We start from the raw sequence: 17828 nt of genomic DNA on the forward strand, positions 1-17828 counted from the left end.
AAACAACAAATTGCTCGTATGGTCTCTGTTTCAAAATATAACTTTTTCCTAGAATAACCGTGGCTCCATGCATTCCCCATGTGAGTAGTATATTGGTGACAATCAGCAAAAGCCAATTGGGAAAAATATATTTTATATTTTCTTCTGTTATATTCCGTTATATACTTAGTGTAAAATATATGTGTGTTGACTGTGATAGTGCAGGGCCTGTGATGTCAAGTTGATTTCATTGGCATGGTGCAGCCATAGCCTTGGCTACTAAGCACAGATAAATACAACTCAAAACATGCTATTATGATCTTTTGAAATAAATTGCCTTGTATCATGTTTCTTATGACCTTCCGAAACGAAATATGATTGAATTATTTGTGATTGTTTATATTAACACTAGAAAGGCAGAGAGTATCATAATGACTCAAAACAAATGTAAATGTTTAATTACATTTTTAAAGTCATGTCCCCCTTGTCCTTGACTTTTCCTAAATAAGTCTACAGTGCTTTCAGAAAGTATTCATACCCCTTGACTTTTTCCACATTTTGTTGTGTTACAGCCTAAATTTAAAATGGATTAAGTTTAGATTTTTTTGTCACATGCCTACACACAATACCCCATAATGTCAAAGTGGAATTATGTTTTTCTACATTTAAACAAATTAATTAAAAATGAAGTGCTGAAATGTCTTCAGTCAATAAGTATTCAACCCCTTTGTTGTGGCAAGCCTAAATAAGTTCAGGAGTAAAGATTTGCTTAACAAGTCACATAATAAGTTGCATGGACATGATTTTTGATTGACTACCTCATCTCTGTACCCCACACCTACAATTATCTGTAAGGTCCCTCAGTCGAGCAGTGAATTTCAAACACAGATTAAACCACAAAGACCAGGGAGGTTTTCCAATGCCTCTTAAAGAAGGGCACCTATTGGTAGATGGGTAAAAAATTTAAAAGCAGACATTGAATATCCCTTTGAGCATGGTGAAGTTTTTAATTACACTTTGGATGGTGTATCAATACACCCAGCCACTACAAAGATACAGGGTCCTTCCTAACTCAGTTGCCGGAGAGGAAGGAAACCGCTCAGGGATTTCACCATGAGGCCAATGGTGACTTTAAAACAGTTACAGAGATTAATGGCTGTGATAGGAGAGAAATGAGGATGGATCAACAAAAGTTACTACACAATACTAACCTAATTGACAGAGTGAAAAGAAGGAAGCCTGTACAGAATAAAAATATTTCAGAACATGCATCCTGTTTGCAACTAGACACTAAAGGAATTGCTCCAGACACCCGACAGGGCCCTCATCCCCGTCATTCGTAGTAGAAAGAAAAGGAGATATTGCAGAAGGAGATCGGGGTGCTTGGTAAGGAGCCGGCGACGAGTGACTAATCTGCCTTTGCCATCTATACTATTGGCCAACTTACAATCGCTTGATAATAAACTGGACGAACTACAAGCACGTATATTCTACCAACGGGACATTAAAAACTGTAATATCTTAAGTTTCACAGAGTCGTGGCTGAACGAAGACATGAATAACATACAGCTGGCGGGTTATACACTGTATCGGCAGGATAGAACAGCAGCCTTTGGTAAGAAAAGGGGTGGCGGTCTATGTACATTTGTAAACAACAGCTGGTGCACGATATCTAAGGAAGTCTCGAGGTTTTGCTCGCCTGAGGGTATCTCATGATAAGCTGTAGACCACACTATCTACCAAGAGAGTTTTCATCTATATTCTTCGTAGATGTCTATTTACCACCACAAACCGATGCTGGCACTAAGACCGCACTCAATGAACTGTATACGGTCATAAGCAAACAGGAAAACGCTCATCCAGAGGCGGCACTCCTAGTGGCCGGGGACTTTAATGCAGGGAAACTTAAATCCGTTTTACCTAATTTCTACCAGCATGTTAAATGTGCAACCAGAGGGGAAAAAACTAGACCACCTTTACTCCACACACAGAGACGCATACAAAGCTCTCCCTCGCCCTCCATTTGGCAAATCTGACCATAATTCTATCCTCCTGATTCCTGCTTACAAGCAAAAACTAAAGCAGGAGGCACCAGTGAATTGGTCAATAAAAAATAAAGATAAAGCAGATGCTAAGCTACAGGACTGTTTTGCTATCACAGACTGGAATATGTTCCGAGATTCTTCCGATGGCATTGAGGAGTACACCACATCAGTCACTGGCTTCATCAATAAGTGCATCGATGAAGTCGTCCCCACAGTGACTGTACATACATACCCCAACCAGAAGCCATGGATTACAGGCAACATCTGCACTGAGCTAAAGGGTAGAGCTGCCGCTTTCAAGGAGCGGGACTCTAACCCGGAAGCTTATAAGAAATCCCGCTATGCCCTCTGACGAACCATCAAACAGGCAAAGCGTCAATACAGGACTAAGATCGAATTGTACTACACCGGCTCCGATGCTCGTCGGATGATGCAGGGCTTGCAAACTATTACAGACTACAAAGGGAAGCACAGCCGCGAGCTGCCCAGTGACACGAGCCTACCAGAAGAGCTAAATTACTTCTATGTTCGCTTCGAGGCAAGTAACACTGAAACATGCATGAGAGCATCAGCTGTTTCGGACAACTGTGTGATCACGCTCTCCGTAGCCGATGTGAGTAAGAACTTTAAACAGGTCAACATGCACAAGGCCGCAGGGCCAGACGGATTACCAGGACGTGTACTCAGAGCATGCGCTGACCAACTGGCAAGTGTCTTCACTGACATTTTTTTTACCTCTCCCTGTCTGAGTCTGTAATACCAACATGTTTCAAGCAGACCACCATAGTCCCTGTGCCCTAGAACACTAAGGTAACCTGCTGTGATGTCACGAGAGGCTGTGTCCTGGAGGGACGTTACATCCCCCTGAGATGGCTGCAAACCCAGACAGCTATGGCTCCATCTGCTGGTATGGTCGGGAACTCCAACCCTCTATGGCCAATCTTCCCACGCAGCTGAAACCAATCAGGAGCTGATGAGCTGAAGGTTGGTTGAAGGGAAGAGACACGGTCTCCAAGCTGGGCTCTCTGGAGGACAAGAGTGCTGCACGTCCACTTCCATGAGGAATATAAGGATTTGGAGATACTTACCTTTGGGAAATACTCACCTTTGGATATATGCACCTGTGGAAATACGTGTGGGACATTTGGAAGGACGTTTTGCTGGGTTGGCCACTAGCTGCAACGTGGAATACAGTAAGACTGGGGAAAAGTTATTTGAGCGAGGGAGAGTTATGATTTTGGATGTGGAAGAGACATCCCTGAACTGTTAAACCTTAAAGAGCCACCAGAGAACAGAATTGTGTTATCAATCAATCAATCAATTTTATTTTATATAGCCCTTCTTACATCAGCTAATATCTCGAAGTGCTGTACAGAAACCCAGCCTAAAACCCCAAACAGCTAGTAATGCAGGTGTAGAAGCACGGTGGCTAGGAAAAACTCCCTAGAAAGGCAAAACCTAGGAAGAAACCTAGAGAGGAACCAGGCTATGAGGGGTGGCCAGTCCTCTTCTGGCTGTGCCGGGTGGAGATTATAACAGAACCATGCCAAGATGTTCAAAAATGTTCATAAGTGACAAGCATGGTCAAATAATAATCAGGAATAAATCTCAGTTGGCTTTTCATAGCCGATCATTAGAGTTTAAAACAGCAGGTCTGGGACAGGTAGGGGTTCCATAACCGCAGGCAGAACAGTTTAAACTGGAATAGCAGCAAGGCCAGGCGGACTGGGGACAGCAAGGAGTCACCACGGCCGGTAGTCCCGACGTATGGTCCTAGGGCTCAGGTCTCTCAGTTGGCTTTTCATAGCCGATCATTTAGAGTTGAAAACAGCAGGTCTGGGACAGGTAGGGGTTTCGTAGCCGCAGGCAGAACAGTTGAAACTGGAATAGCAGCAAGGCCAGGCGGACTGGGGACAGCAAGGTGTCATCATGCCCGGTAGTCCTGACGTATGGTCCTAGGGCTCAGGTTCTCAGAGAGAAAGAGAGAACGAGAGAATTAGAGAGAGCATACTTAAATTCACACAGGACACTGGATAAGACAGGAGAAGTACTCCAGGTATAACCAACTAACCCCAGCCCCCCGACACATAAACTACTGCAGCATAAATACTGGAGGCTGAGACAGGAGCGGTCCGGGAGACACTGTGGCCCCATCCGAAGAAACCCCGGACAGGGCCAAACAGGAAGGATATAACCCCACCCACTCCGCCAAAGCACAGCCCCCGCACCACTAGAGGGATATCCCCAACCACCAACTTACAATCCTGAGACAAGGCCGAGTATAGCCCACAGAGGTCTCCACCACAGCACAAACCAAGGGGGGGGCGCCAACCCAGACAGGAAGATCACGTCAGTAACTCAACCCACTCAAGTGACGCACCCCTCCCAGGGACGGCATGAAAGAGCACCAGCAAGCCAGTGACTCAGCCCCTGCAACAGGGTTAGAGGCAGAGAACCCCAGTGGAGAGGGGAACCGGCCCGGCAGAGACTTTCGTTAGTTTCCCAAGACCTTTAATAAAATCCTTGTTTTGGTTGAACCTGGTCTCCTTGCACTACTTGAGCAATCCCGCTGAAAGCTGTGTAGCCTCTCGTGACATCACAGATGGTGGAGAATACGGGCACGCTCAAGCGTTAATAGTGCATGTCAGAGGAGGATACCGAAGGTTTGATCACCCAGTTTTCCAAGTTGGCCGTAGGCTCCCCGCCCGACTGAAATGGAGGACATATTGAAAGCCCTTGTTGCTGGCCAGCAAGCCCAGATGCAAGCAAACGTGGCTCTCTTGGAGGAGCAAAAGAAAGCCAACCTTCTGAAGGCAGAGGAATTGCAGTTGCAGAGACAGAGGGTGGTCCAAAATACCCGCCCAATAAAGGCAAGTGACTTTATATCTAAGATGGGAGCTACCGATGACATTGAGGCATACCTGCATGCATTTGAGGCCACGGCCACTAGGGGAAGCCTGGCCCAAGCAACAGTGGGTTGGTCTGTTAGCCCCCCTTCCTAACCGGGGAAGCGCTGAATGCTGTCCGGGACCTGGGCCCTGACCAGGTTACTGACTATGATGCCCTGAAGTCTGAGATCCTCAGCAGATATGGACTCACAAGGTTTGGTATGGCCCAGCGCTTTCACAGTTGGACCTTCCAACCAGACCAACCTCCTCGGGCGCAGATGCATGAACTTGTCCGAATCGCAAGGAAATGGCTGGATCCGCAGAGGAATACAGCAGCGGCGGTGGTGGAGGCCGTTGTGGTGGATCGTTACCTACGCGCCCCTGCCTTATGAGGCAAAACGGTTCATCAGTCAACAGGCCTTGACCACGGCTGATCTGACCGTGGAAGCTGTGGAAAAGTACCAGGCCACAGCGGAGATGCTGAATGCTTCCCGAAAAGACCCCAGGAGTGCGGCCCCACCACAAATGGGAAGAACCCGTCCAAAGGACCCCAAGGTCTCGAACCCAGCCACGTCAGGACTTATCCCGGCTCCAGGGGGAGCCAGAAACCAGGCGGGTCCAAGAAGAGTACACCAGGAGGGGGGAAACTCGACAGTGTTACCGGTGTGGGGAGATGGGACATATCTCCTGGCAGTGTGGGAAACCAGCCGATGAACCTATGCCCACTGCGGAGTCCTCCAGCTCAGCACCCACACACCGTTTTGCCTCGCTCTTGGGAGTCGTAGATGGCGGCCCAGATCGACCCCCCACCTGCCCGGTAACTGTGAATCACCATGATGTGGAGGCCTTACTGGATTCTGGTAGCCGGGCCACCCTGGTGCGTAAGGATTTGGTGGGCCCCACGTGTCTGACCCCGGGGAAAGTCCTCCCAGTTTCCTGTGTCCATGGGGACACCAGAGAATACCCCATTACTGAACTTACAATGACCAGCACACGGGGAACCATACACACGACGGCGGGGGTGGTTGATTCCCTCCCCGTCCCTGTCCTAATTGGACGAGACTGCCCCGCCTTTTACCCACTCTGGAGAGAGTCTCAGGAGAGGATAACCCGAGTACCTCGGAAACGGAGAGGCAAGACTCATCCTGGGAAGGCTCCGGTGCAATCCTCCGAGTTACTCACTCCCGCCCGGGCTCTGATAGGGATGGCAGGTGCCCAGACCGACACCGAGACTGGTCCGGATACGGGAGAAGAGAACGCAGCCCAGGAAAGTGCTCCGTTCTCCAGTGAAGAAGACGTCCCAGGCACCCAAGAGCTTCCCCCTCTCACAGGCCAGTATGGTACGGCTCAATTACAAGATCCTACTCTTGCAAATGCCTTAAGAAATGTGCAGGTATTAGAAGGTGTAGTGGTAGGTGATAAGACAACCCCTACTTACCCCCATTTCGCAGTAAACCGGGGGTTAGTATATCAGATAGTCAAGAAAAATGAGGAAGTGCATGAACAGCTCCTCGTGCCACAGCCCTATCGGGCCACAGTACTCAACCTAGCCCACACACACCCGCTAGGGGCCCACTTGGGGGTAGAGAAGACTAAGGAAAGAATCATGCAACGTTTCTTTTGGCCAGGAGTACACAAAGAGATAGAGAACTACTGCCGTAGTTGCCCTGAGTGTCAGCAGGTTGCGCCAAAGCCCACATATAGAAACCCGCTCATTCCCTTGCCCATTATCGAAACTCCTTTTGAGAGGATTGGATTAGACATAGTCGGGCCCTTACCGAAAAGTGCCAGGGGACATCAATACATTCTGGTCATTCTGGACTATGCGTCCCGGTACCCGGAGGCCATTCCGCTGAGGAAGGCTACATCCAGACAAATCGCCAAGGAGCTGTTCCGTCTCTCAACTAGTCTGGGAATCCCAAAAGAGATATTGACGGACCAAGGGACTCCATTCATGTCCAGGGTGATGAAAGAACTCTGTGCTTTACTGAAAATCAAACAGCTGAGAACCTCGGTCTACCACCCCCCAGACAGATGGCCTAGTCGAACGTTTTAACAAAACACTAAAATCCATGCTGCGGAAAGCGGTAGGGGAAGATGGGCGCAACTGGGATCAGCTGTTACCATACATATTATTTGCGGTGAGAGAGGTACCTCAGTCTTCTACTGGTTTTTCACCCTTTGAGCTCTTGCTTTCCTACAGACCCAGAGGACTGCTCGACATCGCCAAGGAGGCCTGGGAGGAGCAGCCATGCCAACAGCGGACACTGATCGACCATGTAGGGGCTATGAGGGAGAGAATGAAGGCCATCTATCCCATGATGCGGGAACACCTGGAGGCCAGTCAGCGGCAACAGCAAGCCTCCTACAACAGATCTGCTCAACCCAGGGAGTTTAAGCCGGGGGACAGAGTGCTGGTCCTGGTGCCAACCGTTGAGTGCAAATTCCTGGCAACCTGGCAAGGACCATATGAGGTCATTGAACGCATGGGAGGAGTAAACTACAAGGTGAGGCAACCAGATAAAAGGAAAACTGAGCAGATTTATCATGTTAACCTTTTAAAGAAGTGGCACGCCAGAGAGGCGCTGTTCAGCTCTCTACCCCCACAGAGACCCAGGAACCGGCGCGAGAAGAGGTTCAGCTGGGTCCAAATCTGTCCCCACATCAACGACAGATGGCCCTGGAACTCGTGGAGCAGAACCAGGATGTCTTCTCCTCCCTTCCCGGTCACACAGAGGTGGTCCAACATGAGATCCGCACCATGCCTGGCCGAACGGTAAACCAGCGCCCGTACCGCGTGCCAGAGGCTCGTAAAGTGGTTATACAGAAGGAGGTAAGGAAGATGCGGGAGTTGGGAGTAATCGAAGAGTCCCACAGTGCCTGGGCAAGTCCCATCGTACTAGTTCCCAAGCCAGACGGTTCAGTACGATTTTGTAATGACTATCGAAAGTTGAATGAAGTGTCTGAATTTGATGCATACCCAATGCCTCGTGTCGATGATTTAATAGACTCCTTGGGGCATGCTCGTTTCCTAACCACTCTTGATCTCACAAAAGGCTACTGGCAGGTGCCCTTGACCCCGAGCGTCTAAGGAGAAGACAGCCTTTGCCACCCCGGAGGGGCTCTACCAGTATACCCGACTTCCGTTTGGTCTCCACGGGGCACCTGCCACGTTCCAACGCCTGATGGATCGAGTCCTTGCGCCCCCACAAGAGGTACGCAGCGGCTTATTTGGATGATGTTGTTATACAAAGTCAGGATTGGGCCAGCCACCTACCCCGGGTACAAGCGGTGCTGGATTCGCTCAGGGAAGCAGGGCTCACGGCAAACCCGAAGAAGTGCAAGGTGGCCTTCAGTGAGACAAACTACCTGGGGTACACCATTGGGCGGGGGTTGGTCAAACCACAGGAAGCCAAACTGCGGGCCATACAGGACTGGCCGCAGCCCATCAACAAGAAGCAAGTAAGGTCATTTTTGGGCCTCGCTGGCTACTATAGACGCTTTATTGCAGATTTTGCTACCATAGCTGCACCGTTGACGGAGCTGACGACCAAACGCCACTCACGAATGGTGAAGTGGAACCCTGCGGCGGAGGCGGCTTTCCTCAACCTGAAGCGAGCACTCTGCTCCAGTCCGATCCTGGTGGCACCAGACTTCAAGAAGGAATTCATTGTCCAAGCGGATGCTTCGGAGGTGGGTCTGGGTGCTGTCCTCACCCAGGCACATGACGGTGAAGAACATCCCATTCTCTACCTAAGCAGAAAGTTACTTCCAAGAGAGAAGAACTATTCAACGGTGGAGAAAGAATGTCTGGCTGTAGTCTGGGCCCTGGAGTCCCTTCGGTTCTATCTCCTGGGCCGACGTTTCATGGTGGTATCTGATCACGGCCCTCTGCAGTGGATGGCCAAGAACAAGGAATCAAACAGTAGAGTAACCAGATGGTTTTTGAGCTTGCAACCGTTTAACTTTTCTGTTGTCCACAGGGCTGGCAAGCACCACGGCAATGCGGACGCCCTCTCCCGGCGTGATGCCTTCTTCGCTGCCTTTACCCCGACGAGGACGTCGGTCCCGAGGAGGGGGATGTGTGATGTCACGAGAGGCTGTGTCCTGGAGGGACGTTACATCCCCCTGAGATGGCTGCAAACCCAGACAGCTATGGCTCCATCTGCTGGTATGGTCGGGAACTCCAACCCTCTATGGCCAATCTTCCCACGCAGCTGAAACCAATCAGGAGCTGATGAGCTGAAGGTTGGTTGAAGGGAAGAGACACGGTCTCCAAGCTGGGCTCTCTGGAGGACAAGAGTGCTGCACGTCCACTTCCATGAGGAATATAAGGATTTGGAGATACTTACCTTTGGGAAATACTCACCTTTGGATATATGCACCTGTGGAAATACGTGTGGGACATTTGGAAGGACGTTTTGCTGGGTTGGCCACTAGCTGCAACGTGGAATACAGTAAGACTGGGGAAAAGTTATTTGAGCGAGGGAGAGTTATGATTTTGGATGTGGAAGAGACATCCCTGAACTGTTAAACCTTAAAGAGCCACCAGAGAACAGAATTGTGTTATACTTTCGTTAGTTTCCCAAGACCTTTAATAAAATCCTTGTTTTGGTTGAACCTGGTCTCCTTGCACTACTTGAGCAATCCCGCTGAAAGCTGTGTAGCCTCTCGTGACATCACACTGCGTAAATGACTACCGACCCGTAGCACTCACATCTGTAGCCATGAAGTGCTTTGAAAGGCTGGTCATGGCTCACATCAACACCATTATCCCAGAAACCCTAGACCCACTCCAATTTGCATACCGCCCCAACAGATCCACAGATGATGGAATCTCTATTGCGCTCCACACTGCCCTTTCACACCTGGACAAAAGGAACACCTATGTGAGAATGCTAAATCATTGACTACACCTCAGTGTTCAACAGCATAGTGCCCTCAAAGCTCATCACTAATCTAAGGACCCTGAGACTAAACACCTCCCTCTGCAACTGGATCCTAGACTTCCTGACGGGCCACCCCCAGGTGGTAAGGGTAGGTAACGACACATCCCCCACGCTGATCCTCAACACGGGGGCCCCTCACGGGTGCGTTCTCAGTCCCCTCCTGTACTCCCTGTTCACTCATGACTGCATGGCCAGGCACGACTCCAACACCATCATTAAGTTTGCCGATGACACAACAGTGGTAGGCCTGATCACCGACAACGACGAGACAGCCTATAGGGAAGAGGTCAGAGACCTGGCCCTGTGGTGCCAGGATAACAACCTCTCCCTCAACATGATCAAGATAAAGGAGATGATTGTGGACTGCAGGAAAAAGAAGAGGACAGCGCACACCCCCATTCTCATCGACGGTGGAGAAGGTTGAGAGCTTCAAGTTCCTTGGTGTCCACATCACCAACAAACTAACATGGTCCAAGCACCCCAAGACAGTCGTGAAGAGGGCACGACAAAACCTATTCCCCCTAAGGAGACTGAAAAGATTTGGCATGGGTCCTCAGAAGGTTTTACAGCTGCACCATCGAGAGCATCCTGACTGGTTGCATCACTGCCTGGTATGGCAACTGCTCGGCCTCCGACCGCAAGGCACTACAATGGGTAGTGCGGACGGCCAAGCTCCCTGCCATCCAGGACCTCTATACCAGGTGGTGTCAGAGGAAGGCCCTATAAATTGTCTGTCTCTCTGCTATCTCTGCCCTAGTCATAGACTGTCTCTCTGCTACCGCACGGCAAGCGGTACCGGAGCGCCAAGTCTAGGTCCAAGAGGCTTCTAAACAGCTTCTACCCCCAAGCCATAAGATTCCTGAACATCTAATCAAATGGCTACCAATACTATTTGCATTGCCCACCCCGCTCTCTGTTTATTATCTATGCATAGTCACTTTAGTAACACTACCAACATGTACATATTTCCTCAGTTACCTCGAATAAATGGTGCACCTGCACATTGACTCGGTACCGGTACCCCCTGTATATAGCCTCACTATTGTTATTTTTACTTTTATTATTTGTTACTTTTATTTCGGATTATTTTATATTGTATTTTTTTGTGTGATTTTTTAGGGTATTCTTTCTTAAAACTGCATTGTTGGTTAAGGGCTTGTAAGTAAGCATTTCACTGTAAGGTCTACACCTGTTGTATTCGCCGCATGTGACAAATACAATTTGATTTGATTTTGATTTGATTCAGTCGGCTTTCCACCAGACACTGGGAAATTAATTCATCTTTCAGCAGGACAATACATTTTACATTTTTTACATTTTAGTCATTTAGCAGACGCTCTTATCCAGAGCGACTTACAGTTAGCGCATACATAATTTTTTATTTTTCATACCCCCTTTGGGAAGCGAACCCACAACCCTGGCGTTGCAAACGCCATGCTCTACCAACTGAGCTACATCCCCGCCGGGCCATTCCCTCCCCTACCCTGGACGACGCTGGGCCAATTGTGCGCCGCCCCATGGGTCTCCCGGTCGTGGCCGGCTACGACAGAGCCTGGATTCGAACCAGGATCTCTAGTGGCACAGCTAGCACTGCGATGCAGTGCCTTAGACCACTGCGCTAACCTAAAACACAAGGCCAAATCTACATGAGTTGTTTACGAAGAAGACAGTGAATATTCCTGAGTGGCCGAGTTACAGTTATGACTTACAGTGAGGGAAAAAAGTATTTGATCCCCTGCTGATTTTGTACGTTTGCCCACTGATAGTAATGATCAGTCTAATGATCAGTCTATAATTTTAATGGTAGGTTTATTTGAACAGTGAGAGACAGAATAACAACAAAAAAATCTAGAAAAACGCATGTCAAAAATGTTATAAATTGATTCGCATTTTAATGAGGGAAATAAGTATTTGATCCCCTCTCTATCAGAAAGATTTCTGGCTCCCAGGTGTCTTTTTATACAGCTAACGAGCTGAGATTAGGAGCACACTCTTAAAGGGAGTGCTCCTAATCTCAGCTTGTTACCTGTATAAAAGACACCTGTACACAGAAGCAATCAATCAATCAGATTCCAAACTCTCCACCATGGCCAAGACCAAAGAGCTCTCCAAGGATGTCAGGGACAAGATTGTAGACCTACACAAGGCTGGAATGGGCTACAAGACCATCGCCAAGTAGCTTGGTGAGAAGGTGACAACAGTTGGTGCGATTCAATCTCCCTCGGCCTGGGGCTCCATGCAAGATCTCACCTCGTGGAGTTGCAATGATCATGAGAACGGTGAGGAATCAGCCCAGAACTACACGGGAGGATCTTGTCAATGATCTCAAGGCAGCTGGGACCATAGTCACCAAGAAAACAATTGGTAACACACTACGCCGTGAAGGACTGAAATCCTGCAGCACCCGCAAGGTCCCCCTGCTCAAGAAAGCACATATACAGGGCCGTCTGAAGTTTGCCAATGAACATCTGACTGATCCAGAGGAGAACTGGGTGAAAGTGTTGTGGTCAGATGAGACTAAAATCGAGCTCTTTGGCATCAACTCAACTCACCGTGTTTGGAGGAGGAGGAATGCTGCCTATGACCCCAAGAACACCATCCCCACCGTCAAACATGGAGGTGGAAACATTATGCTTTGGGGGTGTTTTTCTGCTAAGGGGACAGGACAACTTCACCGCATCAAAGGGACGATGGACGGGGCCATGTACCATCAAATCTTGGGTGAGAACCTCCTTCCCTCAGCCAGGGCATTGAAAATGGGTCGTGGATGGGAATTCCAGCATGACAATGACCCAAAACACACGGCCAAGGCAACAAAGGAGTGGCTCAAGAAGAAGCACATTAAGGTCTTGGAGTGGCCTAGCCAGTCTCCAGACCTTAATCCCATAGAAAATCTGTGGAGGGAGCTGAAGGTTCGAGTTGCCAAATGTCAGCCTCGAAACCTTAATGACTTGGAGAAGATCTGCAAAGAGGAGTGGAACAAAATCCCTCCTGAGATGTGTGCAAACCTGGTGGCCAACTACAAGAAACGTCTGACCTCTGTGATTGCCAACAAGGGTTTTGCCACCAAGTACTAAGCCATGTTTTGCAGAGGGGTCAAATACTTATTTCCCTCATTAAAATGCAAATCTATTTATAACCTTTTTGACATGCGTTTTTTTGGATTTTTTTGTTGTTATTCTGTCTCTCACTGTTCAAATAAACCTACCATTAAAATTATAGACTGATCATGTCTTGTCAGTGGGCAAATATACAAAATCAGCAGGGGATCAAATACTTTTTTCCCTCACTGTAAATCTACTTGAAAGTCTATCGCAAGACCTGAAAATGGTTGTCTAGCAATGATCAACAACCAATTTGACAGAGCTTGAAGAATTTTGAAAATGTTGCACAATGCAGGTGTGGAACATTCTGGATAAGAGCGTCTGCTAAATGACTAAAATGTAAAATGTAAATGTAATGGAAAGCTCTTAGACACTTACCCAGAAAGACTCACAGCTGTAATCGCTGCCAAAGGTGCTTCTACAAAGTATTGACTCAGGGGTGTGAATACGTACAGTACCAGTCAAACGTTTTTACTATTTTCTACATTGTAGAATAATAGTGAAGACATAAGAACTATGAAATAACACATATTGAATCATCTAGTACCCAAAAAGGTGTTAAACAAAAAATATATATTTTAGATTTTAGATTCTTCAAATTAGCCACCCTTTGTGTTGATGGCAGCTTTGCATACTCTTGGCATTCTCTCAACCAGCTTCACCTGAAAAACTTTTCCAACAGACTTGAAGGAGTTCCCACATATGCTGAGCACTTGTTGGCTGCTTTTCCTTCACTCTGCAGTCTGACTCATCCCAAACCATCTCAATTTGGTTGAGGTCGGGGGATTGTGGAGGCCAGGTCATCTGATGCAGCGCTCCATCACTCTCCTTCTTGGTCAAATATAAATATCCCTTACAAAGCCTGGAGGTGTGTTGGGTCATTGTCCTGTTGAAAAACAAATGATAGTCCCACTAAGCGCAAACCAGATGGGATGGCGTATCGCTGCAGAATGCTGTGGTAGCCATGCTCGTTAAGTGTGCCTTGAATTTTAAATAAATCACAGACAGTGTCACTAGCAAAGCACCCCCACACCATCACACCTCCTCCTCCATGCTTCACGCTGGGAACCACACATGCAGAGATCATCCGTTCACCTACTCTGCGTCTCACAAAGACACTGCGGTTGGAACCAAAAATCTGAAATTTGGACTCATCAGACCAAAGGACAGATTTCCAACGGTCTAATGTCCATCGCTCGTGTTTCTTGGCCCAATCAAGTTTCTTCTTATTATTGGTGTCAGTTGATGAGCGAGGGGAACCGAACGATGCATAATTATGTAATCACCAATTGTGAATGAAGAACAGGGCAGGCCATTCTATTGTATTCATCTATTCTAATTATATAATCTCAAAAATATGTACCCTATATCAGTCCACTGAATCCAAGCAGCCTAATTAGTCTACTCTAGACCTACTTGAAGTAGGCTACACAGTGAGAGCATAATTAACAATGGCAAGACCAAGATGAACATGCTGCGTTAGCGTTGCTACAAGATCTGAATGAAAACACTCAGATGGTGGGGAAGAAATGGATCATGACATCTCTGATTATGATTATTCTGATTCATGCTGAATGGCTTTCCATATTTGAGAAAGGATCCATATCTGGCAGCAGGTGAGCGAGTGTCAGATACTTTTTCGGATCAGATGGCACGGCTGTACTAGGTGAAAGGAGGAACTCGCTGCTGGCCTGTTGCTGAGTTCTACAACATGCTTGAGTTGGTGTCACGATCGTTGAGAGACGGGTCAGACCAAGGTGCAGCGTGATATGCGTACATCTTTATTAAGACAAATAAACACTTGACAAAATAACAAAACAACGAAAACATGAAGTCCTATTGGCTATACACACAACAAGCCTAACAGGAACACAAACAAGATCCCACCACTAAGGTAGGCAACCTGGCTACCTAAGTATGATCCCCAATCAGAGACAACGAGCGACAGCTGCCTCTGATTGGGAATCACACCCTGCCAAACATAGAAATATAAAACTAGATCTAAACATAGATATACAATCACATAGATCTCAACTGAAACTCAAACCCTAACCCAACCAACAAGAGTTCTCTAGATCAGGGCATGACAGTTGGCTGCTATCAACGCACACGTGTTGTTCAAGCAGTGCATGAACAACACCTTGAGGAGGAGAGACTTCATCATGAGTCTGGCACACGGACTACGTGAGAGACATATGAGGGCCAAGGCAGCAGCAAAGAGTCCACGCGAGCCATTGCTTGAGCCAAATTGTGCACAGCTCCCAGGGAGGAGAAACTGCGAGGTGGACAGATGCACTCGCAACAGAACCTATGACAGCTGCAAGCAACTTGTTTGTGGGAAGTGTTGCACTCAAGTGAAAGTGACAAAGATTTGTGGTGACTGTTAGTACAAGGGATAACAGCTAAATTATATCCAACCAGTGGTGGAAACAGTACACAATTGTCATACTAAAGTAAAAGTTAAAATACCTTAATAGAAAATTACTCACGTAAAAGTGAAAGACCCAGTAAAATAATACTTGAGTAAAAGTCTAAAAGTATTTGTTTTTAAATAGACTAAAGTATCAAAAGTAAAAGGACACTGAACAAAAATATAAACGCAACATGTAAGTGTTGGTCCCATGTTTCATGAGCTGAAATAAGATTCCACACATTTTTCATAGGCACAAAAGGTTATTTCTCTCAAATGTTGTGCACAAATTTGTTTACATCCCTGTTAGTGAGCATTTCTCCTTTACCAAGATAATCCATCCACCTGACAGGTGTGGCATATCAAGAAGCTGATTAAACAGCATGTTCATTACACAGGTGCACCTTGTGCTGCGTACAATAAAAGGCCACTCTAAAATGTGCAGTTTTGTCACACAACACAATGCCACAGGTGCCTCAAGTTTTGAGGGAGCGTGCAATTGGCAAGCTGATTGCAGGAATGTCCACCGGAGCTGTTGCCAGAGAATTGAATGTTCATTTCTCTACCATAAGCCGCCTCCAATGTTGTTTTAGAGAATTTGGTAGTACGTCCAACCAGCCTCACAACCGCTGACCATGTGTATGGCGTTGTGTGGGTGAGCAGTTTGCTGATGTCAATGTTGGCGGTGGGGTTATGGTATGGGCAGGCATAAGTTTGAATGCACAGAGATACCGTGACGAGATCATGAGGCCCATTGTCGTGCCATTCATCCACCGGCATCACCTCATGTTTCAGCATGATAATGCACAGCCCCATGTCGCAAAGATCTGTGCACAAATCCTGGAAGCTGAAAATGTCCCAGTTCTTCCATGGCCTGTATACTCAGCAGACATGTCAACCATTGAGCATGTTTGGGTTACTCTGGTTCGACGTGTATGACAGCGTGTTCCAGTTCCTGCCAATATCCAGCAACTTCGCACAGCCATTGAAGAGGAGTGGGACAACATTCCACAGGCCACAATCAACAGCCTGATCAACTCTATGCGAAAGAGATGTGTCTCGCTGCATGAGTAAAATGGTGGTCACACCAGATACTGACTGGTTTCCTGATCCACGCCCCTACCGTTTTTTTAAAGGTATCTGTGACTAACAGATGCATATCTGTATTCCTAACGTTAGCTAGCTAGGCTAACTGAGGGTGCAGAGCATGCGCTTTCTGATCCTACAGTTACAAATAACAACTCCATTCAGAATATTAAGTAGTAGCCTGCCTACATGTTAGCTCTTGGCCGTTGTAGCCTATCCTTCTCCTTTAAAATGTTATTCTGTCAATTTAATTACATCTTCCACTGATTAGATATCTCCTAACTTTTGCCACACACGGAGCGAGGCTCTATGACTGTAGCCTATTGCCGTTTTGATGACTTATGATTGGCCAAAAACAAGCAAGAGCAGCAGCACTATAAATTATACAATTTCTCTCTCTTTCTCTAATGCAGCAGTGGCGTTCGGAAATGCACGGCCCCTTCCGGAAAACAGTTAAAATTACACGTACCCGAGACCCGTGACAATCATATCAGATCCGACTCAGATCCGTGACATTATTTAGAATTCTGGATCCAGACCCGCTCGGGTCCCGGATCGGGTCTTGGGTATTCATGCACAGTGGAGCCGTGAAGACCTCTAAGGGCCTCACTCCAACACTCAGACATAATTTACAAACGAAGCATTTGTGTTTAGTGAGTCCGCCAGATCAGAGGCAGTTGGGATGACCTGAGATGTTCTCTTGATAAGTGCATGAATTGGACCATTTTCCTGTCCTGCTAAGCATTTAAAATGTAACGAATACTTTTGGGTGTCAGGGAAAATGTATGAAGTAAAAAGTACATTATTTTCTTTAGGAATGTAGTGGAGTAAAAGTAAAAGATGTCAAAAATATAAATAATAAAGTAAAGTACAGATACCCCAAAAAACTACTTAAGTAGTACTTTAAAGTATTTTTACTTAAGTACTTTAAACCACTGGATCCAATTGTTGCATGAAGACGCACAGCATACTGTAAGCACGAGCGAGGCTACAAGCAATGTGTCCAATAACTGACAATAATATACTATTTTTGACTGCTGTCATATCGACACTTACATTAATTATAATGCCATTATTGCTTTTGTGCTGATTTTCACTATATTTCACTTATATTTACTTAATTTTCGTAATTTTTTAATTATTATATTTGTTTTGTCGTTATAAAAATAAGCTTTTACTGCGTTTCAACTCACATGCTTTTTGTTTCATAGTTGTAACAAAGGCACTCCACTAATAAAATTGATTTTACATGTGAAATTCTGTGTTTTTAGTGGTTTTACATTTTTACATTTAGTCTACTCTAACGTAAACTAATGAAAATTGTATTATGTTCTTTCAAATATTAACATTTCTTATTTTAATGTTAC

General features: G+C 46.7%; 1 protein-coding gene across 1 annotated transcript in view; it reads left to right on the top strand.

The window, feature by feature from the left end:
* The window catches only part of LOC121568182, a 108013-nt gene that overhangs the window by 76239 nt on the left and 13946 nt on the right, over positions 1 to 17828 (top strand). The window lies entirely within an intron of this gene.

This window comes from Coregonus clupeaformis, chromosome 1 (genome assembly GCF_020615455.1).
Source record: "Coregonus clupeaformis isolate EN_2021a chromosome 1, ASM2061545v1, whole genome shotgun sequence".
Lineage (NCBI taxonomy): Eukaryota > Metazoa > Chordata > Actinopteri > Salmoniformes > Salmonidae > Coregonus > Coregonus clupeaformis.